Below are 12,965 nucleotides of genomic sequence, written 5' to 3'. Positions count from 1 at the left end.
CCCTTTTTATACAGAGGGACTATAATACTCCCCTTCCAAGAGGGGGGGGATTTTCTTAGTAAAAAACAATAGTTGTACAGTGGCTCTACTTACTAATACAGTACATTCAATAAAAGTGGATTTACCCCATCAGTCATTACGGGAGATACTGGGCTGTTATTTTTGTATAATAGGGAGATGTAGTCCACCCAGTCCTTCTCTGGGTAGAGCCCTCTGCCTAGAATCACAATATTCCGCGATCACATGCTAGTATTTTCTTGAGTCTTTGGCCCTTGCGGCTTCCCTCAGCCCAATCCACTTAGCGTCAAGCTCCCTTATTTTCTCACTAAGCATACAGCATCTCCTTAATCGCTTGAGGCGATTAATTTCCCGCTGCTGATCAGTAAGGAAATGTATATGCTGTTTTGGGACAAAGGGTTAATGGCTTGATTTAAAGGTATCTGAGGGGATGTACCCTGTTTGGGCAAACGAGGTCCGGAAGATATAGAACTTAAATTACATATTTTCTCTATTTGGGCCTCAAAGAAGTGAATAATATTGCTGTAAGCAAGACCCTGCTTTTCTACATAAGCCTTCACAATCGAACCTATTTCAAGAGTGTTTTTTTTTTTCATCCAGAAGGACCAACCATTTGCTTTATTAAAAGTAGCCATGCCCTGACCAATAGTACCCGGATCCAGTATGGGTAGATCAAAAGCCACTGTCATACCGACTATGGCTCCATATCGATAAGAGGACAGAGAAATTATCACAAGCCCCAAACGTTTGATAGGAGACAGTCACGTAGTCTAAAAGGCTCTGAATGTGTTGAGAGTGAAAAGTAAAATGTGATATTTTGTCAGCAGGCACTCTCCCATTTAGAATAACCAGATCTAAACTTCTGATGCTATCTCTAAGGTTTTTAAATGCCAATTTCGAACTATAAAGTCCCTGAAACCTATGTTTTTTTTACTGAATATATACATATATATATATCACTGAAAAAACCATAGGTTTCACACACGTTATAGTTAGGAATTAGCATTTAAAAAACCTTGCAAATTCACTGAAAAAACCATAGGTTTCACACAAGTTATAGTTAGCTGGACATTTCACTCGTAAAAAAACAATGAAATTCCCCCGTTATAGTTAGTGCAGGCAACTATAACTCACGCGACCGCAATCCTCTGCTGATGATGTCAGATATTACATCACTGATGACATATGTGTCTTTATGAAAAATAAATATTTGGAATATATATATATAGCTAAAGATACAGTATTAGCATCAACAGAGGATTGCGGTCGCGTGAGTTATAGTTGCCTGCACTAACTATAACGGGGGAATTTCATTGTTTTTTTACGAGTGAAATGTCCAGCTAACTATAACTTGTGTGAAACCTATGGTTTTTTCAGTGAATTTGCAAGGTTTTTTAAATGCTAATTCCTAACTATAACGTGTGTGAAACCTATGGTTTTTTCAGTGAATTTGTACGTTTTTTTAAATGCTAAGTTACTTTACGCCGTTCGTGCCGTGCGCGCCCACTTCACGCAGTTCGTTCCGTGCTCGCACGGTGCGCTTCGCGCACCGCGCGCCCACTTTACGCAGTTAGTGCCGTGCACGCACGGTGGGCACGCGGTGCGCTACGCGCACTGTGTGCCCACGTTACGCTCAATGGGCCATGTACGCACGATGCGCTTCGTGCACCGTCCGCACACGGAGGACATATTATGCGCATCGTTGTGAAAGGTTTTCTAATAAATGCTGTGTAAAATATGCCATGCGCAAAGGGTGCCCTGCAGGCAACTTTTGCATACGGGAGGGTGGGAAAGTGTTGATTTTTTTTTTTTTTGTAGATTTTTTGCCGTACGCGTACGGTAAGCGCTTTTGCCGTTTTTTCGAAAAAAAAAAAAATAATAATTTTTGGCCTGGGGGGGGCTCTCAGGGACACCATGACCAAGGCTAGGGGGTCAGGCGCAGTCTAGCCTGCTCCTTTTCATGTTATCCGACTTTGTTTTTCCAACCCCCCTCAGAGTGCGAGAGAGAAAATGGCGGCCGACACTTCCTGGTTTCGACCGATTCGAATGTTTATTGAGATCTAACAGCCAATCAGAATCGCGCTCGCGCACGGCACCGTACGCGTACGGTAAGATTACGGTGCGCGCTCGGAGCGCGCTTACAGATATATATATTGATTTAAATGCTATTTTCTCAGGAACTACTGAACAGATTTACACCAGACCTACAAAAGGCACTTCCTTGACCTTATGGCTACCTCTCTGCCAAATTACAAGTAATTCTGTTTAGCCGTTCGGGCTGTAGCTGTGTCTAAAGGTCCTATGGAAAAATGCATGGGGAAAACGCGTTTTGGGACCCCTCTTTTTTCTCAGCCCCCGCTTGACGAATCACCCCGAGACTTTCAGGGTAGGAGCGGAGCGTAGCGCCCCATTAGTTTTGAAAATTTCGCGAGGATTCGTCAGCCGGTGCCAAAGTTATTCCAAATAGAATGTTGCGGATTTCCTATGGAAACAGGGTCCTAACTATAACTATCTACTGGCGACCGCCAGTAGATAATTTATTCACTAAAAAATTAATTCGCTGTTAGTCAATGTATTTATTTTACCACACAATCACCAACAAGTTTAAAACACCAAGGTCTTGACCAGGGTTGAGTGAGTCCCTTCTTCATTTCCAAATTTATACACAGATGCCCAACTAGCCAACAATGAAGCATTCTGGGATATGTAGTTTTCAACTAAATGCATTTGATTAAAACCACATTTATTTATAAAGTGGACATATATATCAAATTACTTTCTTTTCTTTCATTCTGTTTTGTGAGTCTAATCTGGTGTGGAATTACTTATTTTTATTGCCATAGTGATTATACTAAGAAGGATGGTTTGTCCTGAGTTGCTATCATACTATTGACCATTACAGCGCCCCATAACTAACGTGTTATCAGTCGAGTGAATCATTAGTGTGTATTATCCTGACTGTTTTAATGGAATATTAATACCATATTATCATCATCAGAATTGGGATTGGTGCCCCCATCACCGTATCGATGTAAGACGTAGTGCCCCCTTTCCTAATGTTCCACTGTACACTTCATTGGTACAGTTTTTGGCAGGATCTTGGTATTTGACCTTGAAAACGTGACTAGTAATTTAAAAACCATACAAATTCAATGAAAAAATCAAAGGTTACAGGGACGTTATAGTTAGGCTGATACTTCACTTGTACAAGACAAGAGAAAATCACCAGTTAAAGTTAGCTGAGATAACTATAACTCGTACCCCCAGTGCACTGTTTATGACCTCACTTCTTATATCACTCATAACATGGTCAGTGACATAACTGATGACATCGCTGATGATATCTCAAATGACATCACTGATTTCATCATCCACAGAATTTCTGATGCACCCACTCACACCCCAATATAACCTTTCATTCATCCACTCCAACTTCCACATTACCATACTCAAAACCATTGACACACCCATACCTGTACTCACAAACCCACTCAGTGATTCATAGGACTACACACACATCCACTCAGTTACCTATACAGCCACAAATACACCAACTTACTCACTAAAATAGCCACTGATATATCTACTCATACACCCTTGGCAGTTCGGGCTGGACTGTTCCCATGAGGCACAGGGTCAAGACTGATTTGCATATGGCCATGTCTAAACTGGGGTGGTGTAGTGGGCAAAAGATTGATGGATTTAACCCAGATCTCTTGACTGGGGGAGAATGTCTGCATTGTCAGCATTCCGTCCATCATTTGTTTGTTGTAACGCATACACCCATACAGCCACTCAAACACTCAGTCAACCATAGACCAACTCATACCTGTTCACTCACCCATAAAATCAATCACACAGCACTTACTCACCTACACAGTTATACAAACACTCACTCACTTATTCATGCAGATACTAACACATACTCCCTCACCTATAAAGTCACTGACACAGCACACACTCACTGATACGGCACTCTCACAATTACTCAGTCACACATACTGTCACTCATATACTTCAACATTCACCCATACTGCCTATCACATATGCAGTTATTCACCCATATATCACTGACACGTCCATCCACTCACTGACACATCCATACACACACTTAGTCACCCATACAGCCCTCAAAGATATTATCACTAACCCATACAGCCACTGACTCAGCCACTCACTTATCCATGTGGGCAGTCACACACCCCCTCACCCACCCACAAAGACACTCATACAGGTACTCAGACAACCAATAAATCACCCATACAGCCACGCACATACCCACTTACCAACCCATGCAGCCACTTAGACACCAACTGACAGACTGATACAGACATTTGTGCAACCTAGTCACACACCCATACATTCACTGAGACACCTAATCACTCAATTATACAGTCAGTCACGTTCCCACTGAATCACCCGTACTGGCACTTATCCACCCACTGATTCACCAATACACCTTGGTATATATATTTAACACTCATAAGCTTTTTAAAAATACTCAGGGGTTTCTTTCAATGTCGGGCGGAATTCATTGGGCCCGACACCAACAAGTCATGGGACCGACCGACAGCCTAATAGGATGAACACTGTTCGGTCGCATTCAACTTTTCTCAGTGGGAATTCGTGTTACGGCTCCCATTGAGAAAAGGGAGGTACAGTTTATCCCTGCCCCCTTGGCCTCCAACCGGACGCCGTGCACCAAAGGGGGCCCTGATGGGAGCCCACAAACACACTTTCAGACAGGCTGGCATGAAAACCATGCAAAAACAACAGTTGATGGACAGAATGCAGAACAATGTCATACATTCACCCCAGTACAGAGATCTGAGCCTAAATCCATCTTTTTTTTTGCTCACCATGCCGTTCCAGTTTGAACCCAGCCATATGCAAATCAGTCTTGACCCTGTGCCTCATGGGAACAGTCCAGCCCGAACTGCCAAGCCAGGTCCTCCCTGGCTTGAAACAAGCATCCTAGGACCAGTTTCAGGGTTTCACCCCTCTTCAGCCAGGATAGCTTGATTCCAGTGGCATGGAGAGCACGGGTCCCACGTCTGGGCATACCCTTTGCACTTGGGGTGACAAATGCATAAACAACAGTTGATGGACAGAATGCAGGACAATGTCATACATTCACCCTAGTACAGAGATCTGGGCCTAAATCCTTTTTTTTTTTGCTCATCATGCCTTTCCAGTTTGAACCCAGCCATATGCAAATCTGTCTTGACCCTGTGCCTCATGGGAACAGTCCAGCCCGAACTACCAAGCCAGGTCCTCCTTGGGCTGGAAACAAGCATCCTAGGACCAGCTCGGGGTTTCACCCATCTTTAGCCAGGATAGCTTGATTCCAGTGGCATGGAGAGCACGGGACCCACATCTGGGCATACCCTTCCCACTTGGGGTGACAAATGCAAAAACAACAGTTGATGGACAGAATGCAGAACAATGTCATACATTCACCCCAGTACAGAGATCTGGGCCTAAATCCATTGTTTTTTTGCTCACCATACCGTTCCAGTTTGAACCCAGCCATATGCAAATCAGTCTTGACCCTGTGCCTCATGGGAACAGTCCAGCCCGAGCTGCCAAGCCAGGTCCTCCGTGGACTGGAAACAAGCATCCTAGGACCGGTTTCGGGGTTAAACCTCTCTTCAGCCAGGATAGCTTGATTCCAGTGGCATGGAGAGCACAAGACCCACGTCTGCGCATATCCTTCCCACTCGGGGTGACAAATGCAAAAACAACAGTTGATGGACAGAATGCAGAACAATGTCATACATTCACCTCAGTACAGAGATCTGGGCATTAATTCCATTGTTTTTCTGCTCACCATGCCATTCCAAATTGAACCCAGCCATATGCAAATCAGTCTTGACCCTGTGCCTCATGGGAACAGTCCAGCCCGAACTGCCAAGCCAAGTCCTCCCTGGACTGGAAAGAAGCATCCTAGGACCGGTTTCAGGGTTTCACCCCTCTTCAGCCAGGATAGCTTGATTCCAGTGGTATGGAGAGCACGGGACCCATGTCTGTGCATACCCTTCCTACTCGGAGAGACAAATGCAAAAACAACAGTTGATGGACAGAATGCAGAACAATGTCATACATTCACCCCAGTACAGAGATCTGGGCCTAAAGCCATTGTTGTTTAGCTCACCATGCTGTTCCAGTTTCAACCCAGCCATATGCAAATCAGTCTTGACCCTGTGCCTCATGGGAACAGTCCAGCCCGAAATGCCAAGCCAGGTCCTCCATGGACTGGAAACAAGCATCCTGGGACTGGTTTCAGGGTTTCACCCCTCTTCAGCCAGGATAGCTTGATTCCAGTGGCATGGAGAGCACAGGACCCACATCTGGTCATACCCTTCCTACTCGGAGAGACAAATGCAAAAACAACAGTTGATGGACAGAATGTAGAACAATGTCATACATTCACCCCAGTACAGAGATCTGGGCCTACAAACCATTGTTTTTTTGCTCACCATGCCGTTCCAGTTTGAACCCAGCCATATGCAAATCAGTCTTGACCTTGTGCCTCATGGGAACAGTCCAGCCTGAACTGCCCTAAGTTGGCAGGGTATGCCCAGACCTGGGTCCCTTGCTCACTTTGCCACTGAATTCAAGATACCCTGGCTGATGAGGGTTATGAACCCGAAACCGGTCCCAGGATGCTTGTTTCCGGTCCAGGGAAGACATGGCTTGGTAGTTTGGGCTGGACTGTTCCCATGAGGCACAGGGTCAGACTGATTTGCATATGGCCATGTCTGAACTTGGGTGGTAGAGTGAGCTAAAGAATGATGATGGATTAAACCCAGATCAGTTGACTGGGGGTGAGTGTTTCATTTGCTCATACGCTCCGTCCATCATCCCCTTTGGTATCGGCATGAAAACCATGTCAGAAACCATGGTCGTAATCTCAAGGGCAGAAAGCCCCACTCTTGAGATTACTTGCCAGTTTACGACTTGCAGACGGGCTCTCCGAGCCCGTCAGAAGCCAGCCGTAATGACCAACATAATGAGGCAGTCAGAAAGTAAACCGGGAGGTCGGAGCCTTTACGGGCCGTATCGTAATCGGTCCCTCAGAGTCACTGGAGGATGTCATGAGTGATGTCATTTGAGATGTCATCAGGGATGTCATTGACCACCTCATGAGTGATGTAATATGTGAGGTCATAAGCAGTGCGTTGCAGGAACGCAAGTTATAGTTAGCTCAGCTAACTATAACTGCTGATTTCTCTGGTTTTGTAATAGTGCCATCCATAAAACGCAAAATATTATCCTGCTACTCCATTATTACAAAGGAGTTTATAGGCAAAGAATGGTGTCATCTGCAATGTATTGTGTGAACAATATTATTGCAATGTAGCTGTTGCTCAATGGCTTTATCTTGAATGTAAAACAAAAAAGACCAGGCACAGAAAACGAGGGTTCAAAGGTTTTATTAGGTAAAGTACATGTTGTAATATGAATTACACATTACTTCCTGTTAGACCTGGCATCGTTGGCATGAGTCTCTCCTCCATTTTTTTACTGTTTGCCTCCTCTGTTTACGATGTTTTTGCTGGTTTATTGCTTTGGGCACTGTGCCACTGCTGATCAGTGCCACAGTGCAAGTGCTCCCTATGTTAAATTGTTACATTGATTGGTGTTACCATGATTGGCTTGGTTGACTTACTGTTCAGTCCCTAGTCTAGTGCACTGAGTGTGCCAAGGGCGTGTAAGTTAACTGCTGCTGGTGGGCTTGCAGCACTGGTTGTGCCACCCACAGAAGCAGCGTGCAAAATGTGTCTCAGGCCTGCCACCGCGGCGCCTGCGTGCAGTCCCTGACTGCCATGTCGACTTGGTAAGGAAACCTACTTACCAGTCTCTAAACCTTCCCTTTGCCACATTTCAGACACCTCTATGGTAGGCCCTAGGGCAGGGTGCATTGTTGGTAAAAGGTAGGTCATGCCCTGATGTGTGTGGCATGACCTAATAGTGAATTACAGCCATTTTCGTTTTTCACTATTGAAGGGCTACCTGCCTCCAATAGGCCAGACTGGGCAGACTGATTATTAACTCCATTATAATCTATCTGACTCAGGGAGCCTGGTAGCAAGTCGAGTTTAGTATCCCTGAACTCAGAATTTAATAACACACCCTTTAGGATGGATGGTTTTTAAATTCTATGTTTGAAAATAGCACTTTTAGAAAGTGGCTATTTTCTTGTCCAACTATCTACCGGTCTCTGCTGGTTTGGTGTGTGTGTCAGGGGCTGGGTGGCTCCAGAGGTCTGAGTGAGTCAGTGTGGGGTGAATGGGGCGTTTACACGTAGAGTGAGGGAAGAGTAGCCTGCCCTGCCTGACACAATACTGGCCCCGCCTCCTGCTGGGCGACTGATAGCCCTGCTCCTGCCAGTGACAATACTGGCTCCGCCTCCTGCTGGGCGGCTGAGGACTCTGCCCTGCTCAGTGAATAGGCCAGGTGCCTCTGCCTGGCAACACCCACAACAAACCTGAGATGGTGGGAATTTCCCTGCTTGGACAAAGGGAACAAAGGAGAAAAGGGGTATAAGAGAAGGACCCCTGAACCAAGAACTCGGATCACTTCTGACAAGGAAACCTGTACCAAGGACAAGAAGCCTGCTGATCTAAGGACTGGCCTCCCCTTTCTGCCAGAGTGCTGTTTTGCTGTGGAGGAACCTGAAAGCTGCTTCTTTATTTTTGCCAAGGAACAAGGAGAGAGGAACTTGGTGTGTACTCTCTGAACACTTGCTAGGAAATCTCCAAGGGCTGGAAGAGTGCCAGTCTCCTGCTGAAGTCACAGGGCCAAAGGACTTCACCATTTGCTGAATTGCTGGAAAGTGTTGTTTCCAGTACACAAGGGAAAATCTGCAGTCTCGACGCCGCCGAATCCAGCTCGACATCGTGAGTAACGGCTCCAGTGTCCTGAGCCTTCGACGCCGGCCGCCGGGCCCAATCGACGCCAGCAGCAACGCCAGTGAGCAGTGGGTATCGGCCCCGGCTCCAAGTGACCCCGTCTCGACGCCGGAATCGACGCCAGTGAGGAGGGAGTATCGGCTCTACCTCCAAGCGACCCCGTCCCGACGCCGCTGCTGATCGCATCGACTCGACGCCCTTCTCGACGCCGTGAGCGCTGCTCCGGCCCGACATCCTTCGACGCCGCTGCGGATTGACCCGACTCCGAGGCACGACCTCGACGCCGACATCTCGACGCCGTGGATCATCGTTTCTTCGTTTTCTCAAGGTACTGTACTTGTGGGGTCTGTTGCGACTCCAGGCTCGACGTAGCGCTCCTCGCGGTCGACGCCGAACCTTGGGAATCTTGTAGACTCGACGTCGTGTGACTCCTGTGGGGGTTACATTGTTGCCAAAGAACTGTGCTCAGAAGAATACTTTGCTAAAGAATTATTTGCCAAGAAGAAACCTTACTTGAACTATTATTTCTTTCCTTCCAAAGAGTATTTATTAAGACTGTGGTATATTTTTGTCGTTATTTGGTCTTGTGCTAAGCCTTATATAAAAATACTATTTTTATAATAACTTCTGTGTCGTGTCCATCTGTAGTGTATTCACTTTATTACTGTATGTGGTCATAAATGCTTAACACACTGCCTCTGAGATAAGCCTGTCTGCTCTGCCAAGCTACCAAGGGGGTAGCAGGGGTTATCTGAGTGTGTAATCCCCTTTCCCTGACTAGAGTTGGTTGGTCCCTATTTGTCAGAAGTGTATACCTCTGCCAACTAGAGACCGCCGGTTCTAACATTGGTGGTCAGCGGTGAGGATTGAACTTTGCATTTATGACTCATGTGCAGTGATTAGTGTACGCTACATAGTGAAAGCAGACCATAACGCAGCCACATTCTGTTTTGGTAGGATTGCCTATTTTTGTTCTCCACTTTCCTGGAGCTTATTTTTTTTAAACACTGCCAGTTTTGACCATGGAGAATGCCGGAGCTGCTACACCTGTGGAGATTGTTGTGGGGGAATTTGATAAGGAGAAGATAGATTCCTACAAGCTAAAGGATCTAAGAGGATTTTGCAAGCAGTTTAAAGTTCCTACCACAGGTCTCAAATTGAGAGGCGACTTCCTCAAAGCGCTGAAGGCCTGGTTAGAGGCCAGAGATCCCTCTGACCCGGTGGTGATACCGGAAGAGGAAGAAGAAGAGGAAGAGGAAGAGCCCACAGGTGGGCCAGTGTCATCTCCAGGCAGCAGTGTTTCCTCTAAGAGCCTTTCTCCTGAAGAGTTGGAAGACAGGGAGAAGGAGAGGGAATACAAGTTAGAGATGGCAAAACTTAAATTAGGAGGGCAGTTGGAATTAGAGAATGCAAGAAGCAAGAGAGAAGCTGAAATGGAGAGCAAAAGATTAGATTTTGAGAGAGAGAAATTAGCGTTTGAACGTGAGAAGATGGTGAGGGAGATGGAGCTTAAAACTAAGAGTTTAGAGTTGAATCCCTCTGGTGGCAGCACTCCATCTGTGCCTGCAGAAAGTAGGTTTTATTTTCCTAAAGATGTGATCAAGGATTACAGTAAGAATGAAGATATTAGCCAATGGTTTAAAGCGTATGAGTTAGCATTGTTGGCCCACCGGGTCCCTGAGAAGGATTGGGGAACGGGGTTGTGGAGCCGCTTTACAAACGAGGGGAGAGATACCTTGTTGAGCCTTCCTGCTGAGGATAGGATGTCTTATACTCATATGAAAGATGCTTTAATGCTGAGATATGGCTTAACCCCAGAAAAGTACAGACAAACCTTTAGAGAATGTAAGAAGTTGCCTGGTACTACGTGGGTTGAATATGTGTCTTTTTTCTGCAGAACCATGGATGGTTGGATAAAGGGTAGCAAGGTTGATAGTTATGATGCTCTTTATGATTTGTTTGCTTGGGAGCACTTGTCTAATAACTGTTTTCCAGAGCTACGCCAGCACCTTGTTGACAGCAAGCTATCTAACCCTAGAAAACTTGCTGAGGAGGCGGACCGCTGGGTCAGTACCAGGGTCCACAAGGGTCCAGTGGGAGACTCAGCCAAAGGTGGGCAGGGTCCCCAGCAGAAGAGTGGGGGGGACAGGGGTAAACAGAGGGAGTTTCAGAAAGGGCCCCAAAGTAGTCCCCAAGGGAACCAAGGGAAGAGTTCCCAGCCTCCCCCTGTAAAGAAGCCAGAGGCCCCGACAGGTAAACCTGTTCACAGGGGCCCCATGACCTGCTATGCCTGTAAGCAGGTGGGACACCGTTATTATGATCCCCAGTGTCCCATGAAGGATTCGAATGCACCGCCGCGTGCACCCCCTCGTCAGGTAGCGAGTGTAGCCCTGGGAGGGGAGGAGATGGGTGCCCCCGGTGGGTGGGGTCCCGCAGAAATGTCCCTGGTCTCTTTAGGAGACGTGGAAATGGTCCCTCCAACCCCTCTGCCTAGTAACACTAAGAAATATAGGCAGTGGGTGACCATTAATGGCCATAGGGTGGAAGCTCTCAGAGACACCGGAGCGAGTGTGACAGCTGTCAAGTGTCACTTGGTGTCCAGAGAGCAGGTGGTCCCTCATGCATTCTACCCCGTTGTAGCTGCTGACAACTCACAGAGTAAGTGTGAGGTAGCTCAAGTTCCTTTTGAGTGGGGGGGGGTCTCAGGTACTCTTCAGGTTGCTGTGAGGCCCGCCATGCCTGTTGATTGTCTCTTGGGCAATGATTTGGAGGACTCCCCTTGGGCTAAGGTGGAGAGAAAAGCGCATCTGGAAATGTTGGGTCTGCCTGAATGGGTGTGTGCGACCACCCGGTCCATGTCAGTCAGTAAGGGTGTTGATGGGGGCCCGGAGCCTGGAAGTATGGCCCAGGTCCCAACCGTGAAGAGAAGAGGCAGGGGGCGCGGGAAACCGTCCCCCATCGTTCCCGCGGTCCAGGAGGGAGCAGACCCTGAGGGGGATGCCCTAGAACCGACAGGAGAACAAGTGGCCGAACTGGGAGACCTGCCCGAGCTGACCCATTGGCAGCAGGATGGGGGTCCCTCCAGGGAGGAATTTTGTGCTGAACAGAAAGTGTGCCCTTCTCTTGTGGGTATGAGGCAGCAGGCCTCAGCCCAAACGACAGGTGATCAGTCAGGATCACATTGGGTCTACTGGGAGAACGATCTCCTGTATAGCGAGCCTAAGGCTGCTGAACCTGGGTCAGCCCGTGTGCTGGTGGTACCCCAGCGCTTCAGAGCCTTCCTACTGGGGTTGGCTCATGACGTTCCGTTAGCTGGACATCTGGGGCAGGACAAGACCTATGACAGGCTTGTCACCCATTTTTATTGGCCCCAGATGAGAAGGGATTCAGATATCCATTGTAGGACCTGTCAAACTTGCCAGGCAAGTGGGAAAAGTGGGCGGAAGCAGAAGGCTCCCCTCCAACCTTTTCCCGTCGTCAGTACCCCCTTTGAGCGAGTGGGAATTGACATTGTGGGGCCACTGGACCCCAAGACAGCCATGGGCAACAGGTTTATCCTGGTCTTGGTGGATCATGCCACCCGGTACCCGGAAGCCATCCCTCTCCGAACAGTGACGGCCCCCGTGGTGGGACGGGCACTGATGGGTGTTTTCTCCCGCATGGGGTTCCCCAGAGAGGTGGTGTCAGACCGGGGCACCAACTTCATTTCGAATTATATGAAGTCTCTGTGGAAGGAGTGTGGGGTAACCTACAAGTTTACCACTCCTTACCACCCTCAAGGTAATGGGCTGGTTGAGAGATTCAACCGGACCCTAAAAGGCATGATCATGGGTCTTGAAGAACCGATGAGGCGTAAATGGGACGTCCTCTTGCCATGCCTGCTGTTTGCTTACCGTGAGGTGCCACAGAAGTCTCTAGGGTTCAGCCCCTTTGAGCTTTTGTATGGTCACCCGGTAAGAGGACCTTTGAGTCTGGTCAAAGAAGGCTGGGAGCAATCTCCCAGGAAACCTCCCCAGGATGTATATAGTTACA

Source organism: Triturus cristatus, chromosome 5_1, assembly GCF_964204655.1.
Source record: "Triturus cristatus chromosome 5_1, aTriCri1.1, whole genome shotgun sequence".
In the NCBI taxonomy this organism is placed as follows: domain Eukaryota; kingdom Metazoa; phylum Chordata; class Amphibia; order Caudata; family Salamandridae; genus Triturus; species Triturus cristatus.
The sequence above is the reverse complement of the archived record's forward strand: the minus strand, read 5'-3'. Positions refer to the sequence as shown.